This window comes from Nicotiana tabacum, chromosome 22 (genome assembly GCF_000715075.1).
Source record: "Nicotiana tabacum cultivar K326 chromosome 22, ASM71507v2, whole genome shotgun sequence".
NCBI lineage: Eukaryota > Viridiplantae > Streptophyta > Magnoliopsida > Solanales > Solanaceae > Nicotiana > Nicotiana tabacum.
Window position 1 is genome coordinate 83714497 of NC_134101.1, and position 15411 is coordinate 83729907.

The following is a 15411-nucleotide window of genomic DNA, read 5'->3' on the forward strand; positions in this document are numbered from 1 at the left end:
TAGGCGGAATAGCGCCGCTCTGCATCCTTTAGCTTCCGACTCTCGTACGCTACATGATGCCCATCATACAGCAAGACTCCGCCAACGGCATAGTCGGAGGCATCCGTTTGTACCTCGAATGGCTTGGCCAAATCAAGGAGGGCCAAGACGGGGCTACTAGACATAGACACTTTCAATGCGTTAAAGGCCTCCGCTCGCCTGGGTCCCCAATCCCAAGGCGTGACCTTCTTGAGGAGTTCTGTCAATGGCACTGCGATGAGGGAGTAATTTTTCACAAATTGCCGATAAAAGTTGCATAGGCCAAGGAACGCCCTCAAGGTGTGGATATCCTTAGGCAACGACCAATGTATGATAGCCTGAATCTTCTGTTAGTCCATCTTGATCAACCTTTCCTTGATGACATTTCCAAGAAAGTCAAGCTATTTTTGAGCGAAGGAGCACTTGGATAGCTTTGCATATAATTTGTGCTCCCGCAATCGGGCTAGGACCTTCCGCAAGTGCTTCAGGTGTTCTTCCAGTGTTTGGCTATATACCACAATGTCATCCATGTAGACCACCACAAATTTGTCAATGTACTCTCGGAAGACTTGGTTCATTAGGGTGCAAAATGTGGCTGGAGCGTTAGTCAAGCCGAATGGCATAAGGAAGTCATATGACCCATATCTTGTCACACAGGTCATCTTATGTTCATCACCCTCTGCAATCCGAACTTGCCAATAGCTTGTCTTCAGGTCTATTTTGGAGAACACCGTCGCACCACCCAGTCTATCGAACAAGTCTACCATTAGAGGAATAGGGTACTTGTTCTTCACGGTGATTTTCTTTAGAGCCCGATAATCGACACAAAGTTATAGGCTGCCATCATGTTTCTTTTGGAATAGTGTAGGGGACCCGTATGGGGACTTGGAGGGCACGATGATCCCTGTGTCTAGAATTTCTGTCAACTGTCTCCAAAGCTCGGTAAGTTCGGGTTGTGGCATTCTGTAAGGCTCCCGGGCGGGTGTCTTCGCACCCGACACTAACTCAATCTCATGGTCCACAGTGCGCCTAGGTTCTGCACCCGTGAAGGAGCTTCTATTGGAGTCGCTTTGGCATGTCCTGTGGCATGACGTCTTCAAACTCCAGTAGAAGCTCCTTTAGTGTGCAGGAATTGGACCCGAGGAGCGTTCTATATCTTTAATGCAAATGGTAGCCAGGTGTTACACCCCATGTTTTTGTACATAAGAGTACGTCGTAAGTCAATTGATATAAGCTCAGAAATGAAATCATCTTTGAAAAGTTTCAAAGTTAGTTAATCATATTAACGTGGAGGTTATAAATATTTAACATCATGAATACCAAGTACCAAGATGGTTTGAAGGCTTAGAAGCTAAATGAATTGAAGAAAATAAGTTTCGTCGAAAGTCGACAAGTTGGAATGTTATAACATGTATTTTTGGGGTGAGATTAGGGTGCTTAACATTATAAAGAGATTATGTTATGAATTATTTTAGTCGTATGATAGTCATGTATTATATTTTGAAGTCGAGCAAGTTGTGGAACAAAAGTTGGAAAAGGTCATCATAAGTCCCATTCATAAATATGTAGAAACTTAGGTCAAATATAGATGAGCTTTTCGCCCAAATATACTTGGAATTAGAGGATGTTCTACCTACCAAATTGAAGATCTATGAGTCTATTTTCTAACACGTTAAATCTTTTTTTAATACAATATCAAAGTAAAGTGATATGTGCGTTTCCGCGAGACTGCGCAGACTGCTATGTGACAAGCAGGTATGTCACCTACTTTCTTAAATGAGAATCCAAAAAGGGGCTATTTCGGATTGGACAAAGATCCCATTTAAGAGCTTATCTCCTACAATATAACACACAATTATATAACACAATAACCAGACCTAAATCCCTGCAAACATCCTTCCAAAAATTGCCCATAAACCCTAATTGATTTTCTCTCCTTTTCAAGTTCTAATTGGAGGTAAAACCTAGAGTTTGAAGAACCAAGATAAGAGTTGAGTTATTCAACAAATAAGGTAAGTTTTCTGATTTCTTTTATCCATTTTTTCTTATGGAGATGTATGGAAATTTTTCTATAATTGTAAGAACTCAGGGGACGGTGATCGAAAGTAGTGAGTTCGAGTTATTCACTTGTAGCCGACTGTTTTGTTGACTGTTTTGTGTTTCTATTGGATTGCGTATTTTACTATGGTTTTCTAGAGTTTTGGAGGAGGAATGGTGCAGAGAAACACCACATAAATTCAGGGTGGAGGTCTGGTCGTTCGTCGTAACATTTTCGAGTTGTTTGACACTACTACCGTGATCATTTTGTGTATGAAGAGATTGGGTGTGTTGGGCTGTTTTTTAGTATTTTGTGGTGTATATAAGGTTGGAAAATTATGTATATATGTTGATATTATTGTGTTCTTTTGTTGTTGGTTTTATCTTGAATTTGGAGGAAGTAAGGATTATATGAGAGATGCTGCCCATTTTTATTCAAAACAATCTTTCCTATTATTATTATTATTATTATTATTATTATTAGTATTATTATTATTATTATTATTATTATTATTATTATTATTATTATTATTATTATTATTATTATTATTATTATTATTATTATTATTATTTTTGTAAGAAGTGCGAAGAGGCGAGTTTAACTTGGTGATTGGAAAGATTGTGATAAGGTATGTTAAGGCTAAACTTCTCCTTCATTTTGGCATGATCCCATAACTACATGTGTTTGATAACGAGACATAAAGAGAAGTTTGTATTCTTGAACTTATGTACATTATCCTAGTATCACAAGTTACAGTATTCTTCATTATAGAGACTTTATATTTGTTAAGTATTGTCTTCTTCCAGTCAAGAGAGCATAACGTCTATATATATAGTATTGCAGTATTTTCACCACCATCAAGCTATAATTGGTGGGCAGGACCCTATTGGGCAACCTCTAATTAGATGGTAAGTTATATACCGAGTCTACTGTGGCCGAGCACCTATGAGCGATCCTAGAATGGCCGAGATACAGAGCCTAGTATGGCCGAGTGCCTATGAGCAAGTCTACTACGACAGAGCATTTCACGCCTGTAGGTCTTGCCGTTACGTGTCGTCGCAATTGACATATCTTAGATGGATTGTTAAGAGAATCGGCTCAGGTATGTTAAGGCTAAGCCCTTCTTTCATTTTGGCATGATCTCGTAATTACTTGAGTTTTATGACAAGGCATAAAGAGAAGTTCATACTCCCGAATTTATATACATTATCCTAATCTCATAAGTTACAGTATTCTCCCTTATCGGGACTTTATATTCAATTGAGTATTGTCTTCTTCCAGTCAAGAGAGCAGAGGGTCTATATATATACAGTATTACAGTATTTTCACCACCATCGAGCTATAATCGGTGGGTAGGCCCCTGTTGGACAACCTCTGATCAGATGGTAAGTTATATACAGAGCCTACTATGGCCGAGAGCCTATGACCGAGCCCAGAATGACCGAGATACAGAGCCTAATATGGCTGAGTGCCTATGAACGAGCCTACTACAACAGAGCTGTTATATATACCAAGCCTTATAAGGCCGAACATTTATTTTACTTACTATATTGAGAGAGTTGAGTCAGTATCAGCATGTAAGCATATCTTCAGATTATCTTTGACTCCCAGTTACTTTTAGTTATTATATTATTGGTTCAGTTACAGCTTTCAGTTATTCTGTGACCTTACATACTCGGTACATTATTTTGTACTGACGTACCTTTTGCCGGGGATGCTGCATTTCATGTGTGCATGTTCAGACAGACAGATGGGTAGACCTCCTCAATAGGTGTTGCCCGAGTTCAGCTTGATCGGTAAGCTCCACATCCTTCGGATGTCGGGTCTAAAGTTTTATGTACATCTTGTGTATATATGTATATATATGTTATGGGTAGGTAGCGGCCATGTTCCGATCACAATACATCCATCAGTAGAGGCTTGTAGACATATCTTGTCAGTTAGTGCAGTATGTTAGGCTTGTAAGCCTTGTATGTATATTTTGTTGGTTTGTCAGCTGTAGTAGTTATGACGGCGTTGTTGGCCCAGCTTTATATTGATGTTTAGTCAGCGTTAGTTTCCGTTCAATTTATATTTTTCTTTGAAAATTATCTTGCAATGTGGCCCATGGCCAAAATATGTCATTATATGTTCAGAGTCCCTTAGTCGCAAGTTAGTACGCAAGGATAGGTGAGGCACCGGGTGCCGGTATCGCCCTCAGGTTCAGGGCGTGACATTGGTGTTCCCTACAAGCATGAAATGATGCACAATTTTAAATCGTATAGCTATCCATATGTTGGGTCGGAGTGCGCTATGGTGTTTCTTCATTCGACGCTTCATTTATATGAGGCAGCGACTAGGCAAAACCTCAGGCATACTCGTTTTGATGCTTACCAGGATGGATTGTATGCTGGGGGTGATTATCAGATGGTTGAAATCTTTTTCAACATTCATAAAGGTGATATTTTGTCTGCTATGTTTAAAGTCTACACATGCATAAACCCATTCGAAGTTCTGTTATGGCGGAGAACTGCATTGATTTACCAAACACTAGAAAATGAGTATAGTACACTAATTTATGGTCCACCATATCAAGCTAGGCTAATAGTTCTGATAAATCAAAAAGGGGTCATCAGAGATTATTGGGCTAGGCAGGCCCTAAAGAAAGTGTTGGTTAGACATCATGACTTCATTAACCTTCTGAAAGATAAATGTATCACCAAAGAGAGTGAGAAGAATAGACCATATACAAAGGAAGTTGATATTATTTTATGGAGTCGTATGACTTCGGTTGATGGGTTCCACTGCTATAGAGCAAGGTTCTTGCAACAGATAATATTACTCTACTCGAACCTTGAGAACAAGATTCTTTTTGAGGCAGGAGGTATTGTTGTGAACTTAGTGAGTAACTTGGTGGATGGAATATTTGGGAATTTAAATAATTATTTGGGGGACCCAGGTTAAGCGCAGATAAAGAAAATTAGTTATAACTATAGCAGAGGGCGTAGAGTATTCTTTATGCTGAAGTTGTAAAACGTTAGCTCTATTTTCTCATCTCTGTTCTTGTATACTTCTCATCCCCAATTCTGATGTAGTCTATTTCTCATCACCTTTCTTCGTAGTTTTCTGTTGCACTATCCTTACTATCATTAGCATTTGCATTGTAATTCCAATTATTGTTGAGTTAATACAATCAGTTGGTTTGGGTGAAATATTTGGTTTGTTTCATATGCTAACCAACTAAATTTATTAAATTGAACCACAAGCAATAGAATTAAACCAACGTTGCCCAATCCTTTGTTGATGTATATGAATTGAAGTAAAGAGAAAAATACGATAAAATAAAGAAATTCACTTGAATAACAATAAAGAGAAAAAGTTAAGTGATTCTAATTGACGAATCTCAGCCGATTGATAATTGAAAGATGAGCTTACTTGTTATGCAAGCGTCTTGCTATAGTATTTGTGTTTATCTCAATGTGCTATAATATTAGGGGATGGAATTATGTTTATAGACTAAATTATTCTTAATTGATTCCTATATTTTTTTTGGTTGAGGGGGATTGATTATATTAACAACTAAATTGTCAAAATAGATAGGGTTATTTAGTATCCCTGTAGTAGCTATAGATTATTCCATCATATCACTATTACATTCCAAAATGGTTATAGGAAGAGCAATTCCTAGGATGTCTGCCCAAACAGCTTCATTTGCAAACACCGGGGGAACTGCTAACATAGTTATCCTTCCAAAAAAAAATTTCCTTCCTCCTTCCTTTGCCAGCAGATCAACTACCCTATTCTGTTCCCTATAGTTATGTTTCACCGCCATTCTTCCCATTATAATTTGGATTAGCAACCTGCATTAAGAGATAATATATTCATATGTATCGTTTCCCATTTTAAGCATTCTTATAACCTCTGTAGAGTCATTGGCTATTTCAGGGGTGTTGGCCACTTTGCTATGCGATTTGCAATCCCTGTAGAAGGACAGTTAGCTTAACCTGGGTATTACTGGTGTGTGGCAGACTTCCTATGTAGTATAGGATCTAGTCACCACTTGAGGTCCTAAAGACACCCCAAATTCCTACTTTTCCTGGGTTCCCTAGTGCAACCCCCATCAATGTTTAGTTTGTAGTGACCTCTAGCTGGAGGATCCCACTTTACCCAAAGAAGAACTTCTTTTTGCATTGTATCCCATGTTGTTATAGTATGGTATTATATGGGTTTTGCTATAACATTGGGAGTAGAGATGTGGTCTCTTTTTCTTTTGAAGAGTTTGTGGTTCCTTGTTAGCCATATGTGCCAGAAATAGAATGGGAAGATAGCCTCCCAAGATAGGTATTTATTGAAGGGCTTCTTCCTGAGGTTGGTATATGTGTTAGACCATGAGTGGCTTGTGAATGTAAGGTGGTTTTGTGGATAGACAATAGTGATTTGAGTGGTAAGGTTGTACTAGAGCAGCTTAACATTGGGATAGTTGAAAGATATGGGCAGTTGTTTCAAGGTTAGAAGAACAGAAACAACAGAAAGGGTTGCAATTGACACTAATTTTCTGAAGGAAAGCTCTAGTAGGGAGTTTGTCATGATACATTAGCCACAAAAAGGTATTGATCTTATTGGGCACTTTCAGTTTCCATATCCAGTTGAAGCTATTATTGTCCCTATCTGTTGTAGGGCCTATTTGGTACCAAGGAATGTGTAGGCTTATTTTGTGCTGAAGATGCCATTGCTGGTTAGGCCCCAGATCATCTTATCATCCTTGATAGAATTATAATGGATAAAAGTTGATGTTATCAGATTCATGATATTGACAGGGACATTGAAAGAAAGGGATGAGGTGTTCCATTCACCAATATTGTAAATGGTTGCCACCTTGGTTACTTGATCATTTAAGGTCAGTGGTCCCTTAATTATATTTTTTATGAGAGTGTTATTTGGGATCTAAGCATCATTGAGGACGCTGACTCTGTCCCCATTATTGACAACCCACCTAGAAGCTTGTCTACATGTGTCCCAACCCTTGATGATACATTGCTATATTGGGGATTTAGCCTTTTTTGTAATGTGATTCCAGTTGTAGTATTTTGCAATGAGGGTTCTGACCTAGAGGGAGGAGGGATTATGGAAAATCCTCCATGCTAGGCCATCATGGATTGCCCATTTCTTGTACTCAAACTTTTGCAAACCCAGACCCCTCTGACTCTTAGACTTAGTGATGGTTTCCTAACCTACAAGGTGCATCTTCTTCTTTTTAGGGGTGGTGCCTCAAATGAAGTTTCTTTGGCTATCAATCACCTCAATGTATTTGGAGGGTAGTTTGAAGAATTATATGACATGGGTTGGTATGTTGTTCCTAGATACTTTAGCTAATGTGGTTCTGCCAGTCATGTTAAAGTAACTAGTTTTTCACCCAACCAATTTATATTGTTTATTGTTAATGATGAATTAAAAATCATTGTTGATTAGTCTCTTGTGGAACATTGAAAAGTCTAAATATTTGCCAAATGTGGAGGTGGCTTGGATAGAGAGGTTGGTAAAGTGGTCTCCCCTCTGATCAAGTTTGCAATTTGAGGAAAAGAGGACTCTAGACTTGGTTAGATTGATTTTCTGGCATGATGCTTCATTCAAGGAGTTCAGGGTGTGATGATAGTGTTACAATTCCTGGAATCAGCTCACGCAAATAGAGTTAGGTCATTAGCAAAGAAGAGATGGGATATCTTAGGACCAGACCTAAGTTCTTTGGCAGTAACTGAATTCTCAATGAGCCTAGAGACTCTCTCCATATACATGATGAAGAGGTAGGGGGATAAGGGATCTCCTTGTCTAATTCCCCTGGTGGGCTTGAAAGAGTTAGTTTGGCTGCCATTCACCAAGATAGATATGGAAGAGAAACTAACATAGGAGAGGATGGGCTTGATGAGTTCAATTGGGAAATTAAAGGCATGGAGAGTGTCTATAATGAAGTACCATTCAAACCTATCAAAAGCCTTTTCCAGGTCAATCTTTAAGATCATGTTGGCATTTTTGCCTCTCATTTTTCCAAAATGAGTAATGTATTCCTGAACAGTAATAGCATTATTAGAGGCTCTCCTATTGGGCAGAAAACTAGCTTGGCTAGGACCTATTATATCTTGGAGGTAAGGTTTGATTCTGCTTACTACAATCTTGGTGACAGTTTTGTAGATTGTGTTACAAAGCCTTGTTGGTCTAAAGTTCTTAAGCATTGATGCCTGAGGGCATTTTGGAATAAGGCATAACAAGGTTTCATTCACAGTGGGGTACATGGTATGAGTTTCAAAACTCTTCTTGAAGAACTCAATGACAGTCTTGCCCACTATGTTTCACTATTATTGACATAAGAAAGGGTGTAGGCCATTCGGTACGGATGCTTTGAAGGGCTTGAAGGAGAAAATAGCCCTTTTGACTTCACTATCCTTAAGGGGGGAAGGTCAGGGTGTCCCTTTGAGTATTGGATAGAGTTTTGTTTTGAATATTTGGGCTGGTGGTGTGAATGGGTGAGTATGTGTGTGAAGAAGTGTAGAGGGAGCTAAAGTACTTAAAGATGAAGTCTTTGATGTCTTGTTGGTCATGTTGCAAGTTATCAGAATCATCTTTTAGAGAGAGGATTTTATTTCTTCTTCTCCCATTGAGGGTAGAATTATGGAAGAATCTGGTATGGGCATCCACATCAGTAAGCCAATTGATTTTGAATTTTAGCTTCTGGAAGTCCTCTTCATTCTTAAAGATGGAGTCTAGCGCATGAACCAAGTTAAGTTTTCTAGATTTAGGAGGAAGTACTGTATTGGTAGTTAGAGGATTTCTGGATGTCAGCTATTCTGGCTATGGGCCTCCTTTTTCTTGTGGAATATATTACCAAAGGCATTTTTCTTCCATTAGGTAGCACTATCCTAAAAATATTGAGTTGAGTTGAGTGGATAAGAGTGGAATTAGGGGGAAAGGATTGCAGGATAACGCTGGGGAATGATGGGTGGATACATCACTTAATTTTAAATCTGAAAGGTCTGCTAGTTGTAGGATTAGGTTCATGTTTTAGTCTAATGAGCGAAGGGCAGTAGTCAGAGTGGATCCTAGGAAGGTGGGTAACTATAGCCTCAGGGTACTCCGAGATCCAGTAGTTATTTGCAAAGCACCTGTCAATTCTTTCAAGAATTAAACTAGTTTTCTTCTTGTACCTCTTGTTATCCAAGTGTATTTACTACCTTTGTACCTTAGATCCACTAATTTATTGGTTTATGTAGTCACAAAATAATTTACTTTTGTTAGGATTAATGCAATTGCTACCAAACATATCCCTAGTCTTTATAACTTCTTTAAAGTCACCTCATACAAACCAACTACCATTATGGTTCTTAGAAATGTCAGCTAAACATTCCCAAAGCCATTTCCTATAAGATAGGTGGTTACTTGCATAAATTGCAGGAAACAAGCAGGGGGTATAAGAGGGTAATACTTTAACCATGACATAGATACCTTGGGGTGTGGTGGATACCTCATCTACATGTAGGATGTACTCCTTCCATATTATAACAATGCCTCTCGAGAGAACCACCGCCTAAAACTAAATGTGCAGTTCAAATTGAAGCTCTTCTGTCAACTTCTTGTGGTCACTCACCCTTGTTTCCAGTAATACCAGCATAGCATGCTTGTGAAGTTGGATCATTGCTAATTAGTGCCTTCTGAAGTCGGTATTGTTTTCCCCTCTATCATTCCATATTATGTAATTCGTCGGAGGATTAGGATTATTGGGGAATCTATCACTTGTGCCTTCTTTGTCCCCTGAAAAGGCATCACCATATTCTTCTTTCCCGAGGTTTGCATACGAAGCACTAAGGTCAGTGTTATCAGTGGCTTGAGCACCCCCTCATTCTGGTGAGATCCTAATCCCATTCCGCACTTGATTAGGGCTTTGGGGCACAATAGGACTAGAATCTCGCTGCAGTCCATACTGAATTCTATCGCTCTAACTGAGTCCAATAACAGCGAGTTCGTTCTTAGTGGGTATCTACTCTTTGCCAACTCTACATCTTTGGTTGATTTTCCCTTTAGCAGATCTAAAGCCCTGATTATTTCCTTTGTTATGTTTCCTATTGGTAGGGTGTGGCCCCTCCTTACAAGACTTGAAGGTGAAGCCTCCTACTGAATCAATTGGTTGATCACAGCAAACTAGGGTGTTGGTCCAAAAATAAATGAATCGACTGGAATGTATGTTGCATGAGATTGTTGACCATCAGTAGGGTGATATTGATCTGCGCATTGGTCATGCTGCTCCGAAGAACCATGGACTACCATAGCTATGGTCCAAAGGTCGCCAAGACCCTGTTCAGAGCCTCCATTGTTACCCTCACTAGGTGGGCTGGGTTTTGAATGATGAGGGTAACTGGTTGGTTGCCCAATTAAAATTGTAGGTTAGACACTGGCCCTGTAAAGCCAGTTCCAACCAAGGGGTCGACGTGTGGTCCGGTGGGAGTGGGATGGAGGTTGTGAGGATGGGTGGATTGTTCAATTTTTGGGTTTTTTGTTTTTCCTCTTTATGTAATGGAGGGGAGTGGATTAGATTGGGAATACATATTGGCTGGTTCCAAATTTGGGGTCGAGTCAATTCCGGTCCATTGACTTTGGTAATTGCGTCTAGTACCTGGGATTTGGAATTAATTATGGATCCAATTGAGTTGATGGAGATTGTCTTATATCTTGAGTTTGGATGACTTCGCAGGTGATGCACTTAAGTATCCATGGATTGTGGTGGGATTATTTCTGCAGGGTGCTTCGGTAGGGGATAAGTGGAGAGCGTGTAGCTGTTGGCATAAGGTATATCATTAGGAGGGGTGTTTTCCAATTGGGGATGGTCCTCGATAGTGGAGTTGTGGAAATTGGGTGGGCCATATCTACCTCCTTTGATTGGGCTCTTGTTTTCAAGCTTGGACCTGGTTGTTGTTTTGGGGGCATTGTCATGTTTTAACTTGTGCCAGCTTTGCAAAAATAATTGCAAGTGTACCTACTTTTTCGCATAACTTCAGCATATGGGGCTGAAGTAGCAAAGACAATCACACAAAACTTCAGTATTCTAGTAGTCGGGCCTGAAGTTTAGCTCTAGAGCTGAAGTTTTATTTTGTATCTGTCGAATTTCAGCTCTAGAGTTGAAGTTTTTGTTTGTAACTGGCGAACTTCAGCTCTAGACCTGAAGTTTTTGTTTGTAAGCTTCAGCTCTAGAGCTGACATTTTTGTTTTGTAACTGTCATAAATTTTTATTTGTAACTGGCAAGTTTTTATTTGTAAGCTTCAGCTCTAAAGCTTAAGTTTTTATTTTGTAACTGTCGAACTTCAACTCTAGAGCTGAAGTTTTTGTTCGTAATTGGCAAGTTTTTGTTTGAAGTTTAGCTCTAGAGCTGAAGTTTTTGTTTTGTAACTGCCGAACTTCAGCTCTAGAGCTGAAGTTTTGTATTGTAACTGAGCGAACTTCAGCTCTAGAGCTGAAGTTTTTATTTTTTAACTGTCGAACTTCAGCTTTAGAGCTGAAGTTTTTGTTTGTAACTAGCGAACTTCAGCTCTAGAGCTGAAGTTTTTTCTGGAAAAATCAGCTTGTTATGTTATCGTCCACTTTAAATGCAACAACCTCATTTCGTCTAACTCACACTTTGCTTTGCTCAGCCATTTTTCTTGCTAAGCAACTAATATTCGAAAATACATTATACAATTCTATTATACATTCAGACAACACATATTTTTCTTTTTCTGAACACAGAAACATCTAATTCACATATATAAGCTTAGCTTTCTACTTGCTTCAATTATGCTTCTGGCTATATCAATAAGTTTTTCCACAAATTATATTGGAAAAATCCCAAGTACTAGAGGCTCTTTCTAAAAATGATTATTAATTTCTTGAAAACGAAATCTTAGATAAAAACGTTGTGTGAATACAGGTTTATATACATAGCCGTAACAGATTTCTTGCAGAAAATGGAGAAGGGGAAGTTTGAGAAAGAAGAGGCGGATATAACTTTGAGGAGAAGAAGGACAATGAGGAGGAGAAAGGGGTTGAAGTTGTTTAAAAAATGGGTACAAATTAAAAGTTTTAAAAAAAATAGGTATAGGTTAAATGAGGGCGACCAAATAGGGCGCCCCGTGCAATTTTTACTTGTTTTGCGCTGGGGGCTGCATTTTATGGGTTTGGGAGTTGGGTAGGGCCTGTGTTGATATTTGTGCCTATTTCCTCTGGTCCTGGTCCCGCCTTTCTCTTGGCATTGAACTTGGGCTTCTCCTGCATGAATTGGGCTTTGTGGGGAGCATTGGGTTTGTTATTGTTAGTCAAATTAACAGACCATTGATGGTTGTTAATTTTGTTGAGATTATTCTTGGTATTGTATTAAAAGTTTTTGTTTCAAGGAACTTACGAGAATTTGCATCAAACATTTTTACCTGAATTCCTTGTGTTGAATCGCCATAAATTCCTTGCACCTTTTGTCATTCTGGTTTGGCCTTGCATTGATGGATGGGACGGTTTCTTTCTCCTTGGGAAAGTTACCATCTTCCATTCATCCTTTTCATCCAGTTTATTGCGTGCTTCAGAGCATTCAAGTTGTTCCTATGAAGGGGTTGGTGGTTTAGGCTTATGTGCACATGTTTTTAGGGTGTGCCCTATCCTTCTACATCTTTTACATAAAATTCCTTCTCCTTCATAGATTATAGATTGTTTATGATCACCGACAATGATTGATGTTTCCATTGGAGTTTCAAGAGGTACTTGAATGCAAACACATGCTCCCTCTCAAGGTAGAAGATCACTACAAAAAAGGAGGAAAATTGCAGAGAGTTACATATGGCGGTTCACCAAAACCGCCATAAGACACCATATTGTGGGGCGGCTTTCAATCCCCCATGCCAGACATTTGTAAAACAGCGATTTAACTGTATTTTACGGTGCTTTAAACCGCCACTGCTTATATTTTCATTTTTAACATAATTTCTGGTTTATTTCAAATATGCTAGACATATAATACTCACAAATAAACGAATCCTAGATCTATGTATTCTGCTTCTCCTTCCCACGAAATCTTGCTCAAATCTGGATCATTGACGCGGTGAATCCCTCTCATCTCCTCTCCTTTTCTAATCTCTCATTTCCATCTCCTCTTCTTGCTAGGCTCGCAAATAGTTCGCTAACCTCTATCGTGCCAGGTACGATTTTTTGTTGCTTGTTTCTTTTTAGATTTTATATTTCTGGTGTTGTAAGGAACCAATTTCTTATGATTGAAATTTTTTAGAAGTCCTATTGGTTTGGTTAGAACTTGTCCCTCAGTGTAGGGATGGGAGTACCCTTAGTTGGACGTTCAATGATATAATAGCAGGGAAACGAAAAATGTACAGAGGATTGTATAGTGGTTGTTACTAGTTTAGGATCAATGCATAGTTGATGATTAAATCAACAGTTGTGTGGTGCCGTAGTGTTTCATGGTCATTTATATCTCCTTATGCGAGCTATGAAATTCTGCATAGGCTAACCTTGCTAGCCATTTCAGTGGATTTTTTTGCATAGGCTAACTTCACTAGTATATTCACTAATCAAGGTTAATACATAGATTCAAGGAGTAATGTGGTTTTGCTGATCAATCATGTACATTATCAAGCATTCAATTTGCATTTCCTTAAGTCTAAGGTTAGTTTATCTAATTCCTTCTTTTTCATGCTATATCTATATTAAGTATGTGCGCAAATCGAATCTGTGGTGTCACGAATTTAATCTATTGTTATAATTCTGCAATTAGGAGAGTGGCATAACTCCTCGAGCCCTAAGATGGAATAAGATGACTTGATCCCCACAAAGTGTTTGACAATATGCTTCACTGAAAACATAAATTTTTTTCATCTCTGTGGGGATTAGATAATGTTTGAAAATAATATTAAATGTTGATCATGATCTTCGCATTGATTAATTGTCAAGGAATATCAATTTGGGTCTTGATGAAAAGAAGAATCAAGTGGTTTTCTCATTTAACTTACCTATCTGTGGGATAATGTTTTACTTGATTTGAGGTGTTCTTTATGATTAATATCTATGTTGTTGGTTGCTTAACTATAAGTCTAGTCTGGATTAGAAATTTAGCGTGAATTGAAGCTTGGTAGAATTGGCAGGTAATATTGCGAATGCAGCTCGGTTACAGTGTACGCATTAAGGTTACACCGTGTCTTGCAGAGGCTTCGCGAGTCTCATTGTGTTTTCGCTCGAAGGGTAAATATGTTCTCCTTACTCTTCTTTGCTTTCCTTTTTTGGTATGTATCCAACGTACTCGTCTTAATCTTAAGTATGCCTGGATCTAGTTGGACTGGATAGTTTCCTTTCATTAAATTATTCTTTTAGGATAAATTATTCTCTTGATATATCTTACATGAAATTCTAAGACCTCTATTTTTGGTTCTCTCAAAATCAGATATTGGGGTAAGTTGTAACAAACTCTTTTTGAGGAGGCAACTAAATGTCTTTTGTCAGAAGTAGGATGGAGTAATGTAAAGGGGTTAAGCATGATTAGCCTTTGGAATCTGTTATAAGTGCGATCTCATGAGACCCAACTATGACTCAAAACTGAAAGTATTCTTCCTGCTATCCAAGGTGTTGATGCTCTCATTCCTTAGAGTGTTCTGTGCGGATTAAAGTTCAGCAATTGTAAAAATGTACATATGAAGTTTTTTTTTTGCTTTTTTCTTCAAATAAATGCACTATGAAGGTTCATTCAGCAACAAATTGATCATAATCTCTCGCTTGATGAGTAAGGGAGTTCTGTGAGAAAATATTGTCTCGTATTTTGTAGTTGCACTGGAAAAATATTCAATTGTTCTATAAATGCATAATATATTGGTTTGTAGCTTGATCATTTGAGTTACTTATTTCTTGTTGTTTTAATTTATTTTGTAGGCACTGGATATGAGAAGTGGCATCCTATCACCTAACCACGTAAGAAGATCACCAGATAGAGATAACAATACAGATCATGCTTATACTCCACTATTGCTAGAATTTATTATAGTTATTTCCTTTTGTTATGATGAGTGGATGTAAAATGTTGCTCCTTGAAATTTTAATACATTTTATGATGTAATTTGGAATTGCTTATTCTGTTTATATACTCCTATATATTATGAATGAGTCTTTAGTTAATTAATCTTTCTTTTATATGTATCAAAACTTTATAAAGTAATACACAACTTTTAATGCGTTGGGCAGAGTATAAATATGGAATGAGAACAGTGTAAAGAAGAATTACAAATGGAAAAGAAAGAGGTATGACACAACTATAAGAACAATTATGGTGGTCTTGAATTAGTTTGATATAAATAACTCCGTAAATTACGGCATC

The 15411-nt window shown here is 38.2% G+C and overlaps 1 long non-coding RNA gene across 3 annotated transcripts; it reads left to right on the forward strand.

Annotated features, from left to right (window-relative positions):
- Positions 1-12160: 12160 nt before the first annotated feature.
- LOC107808194 (uncharacterized) lies at positions 12161-15180 on the forward strand. Of its 3 annotated transcripts, none has more exons than XR_001653085.2 (3): positions 12305-13715; positions 14192-14288; positions 14970-15180. It is a non-coding gene; the product is annotated as an uncharacterized LOC107808194 (long non-coding RNA). The 3 variants fall into 3 exon arrangements; XR_001653086.2 differs by having other exon boundaries at positions 12305-13237; XR_012705475.1 differs by having other exon boundaries at positions 12161-14288.
- The last annotated feature ends 231 nt before the right edge of the window (positions 15181-15411 follow it).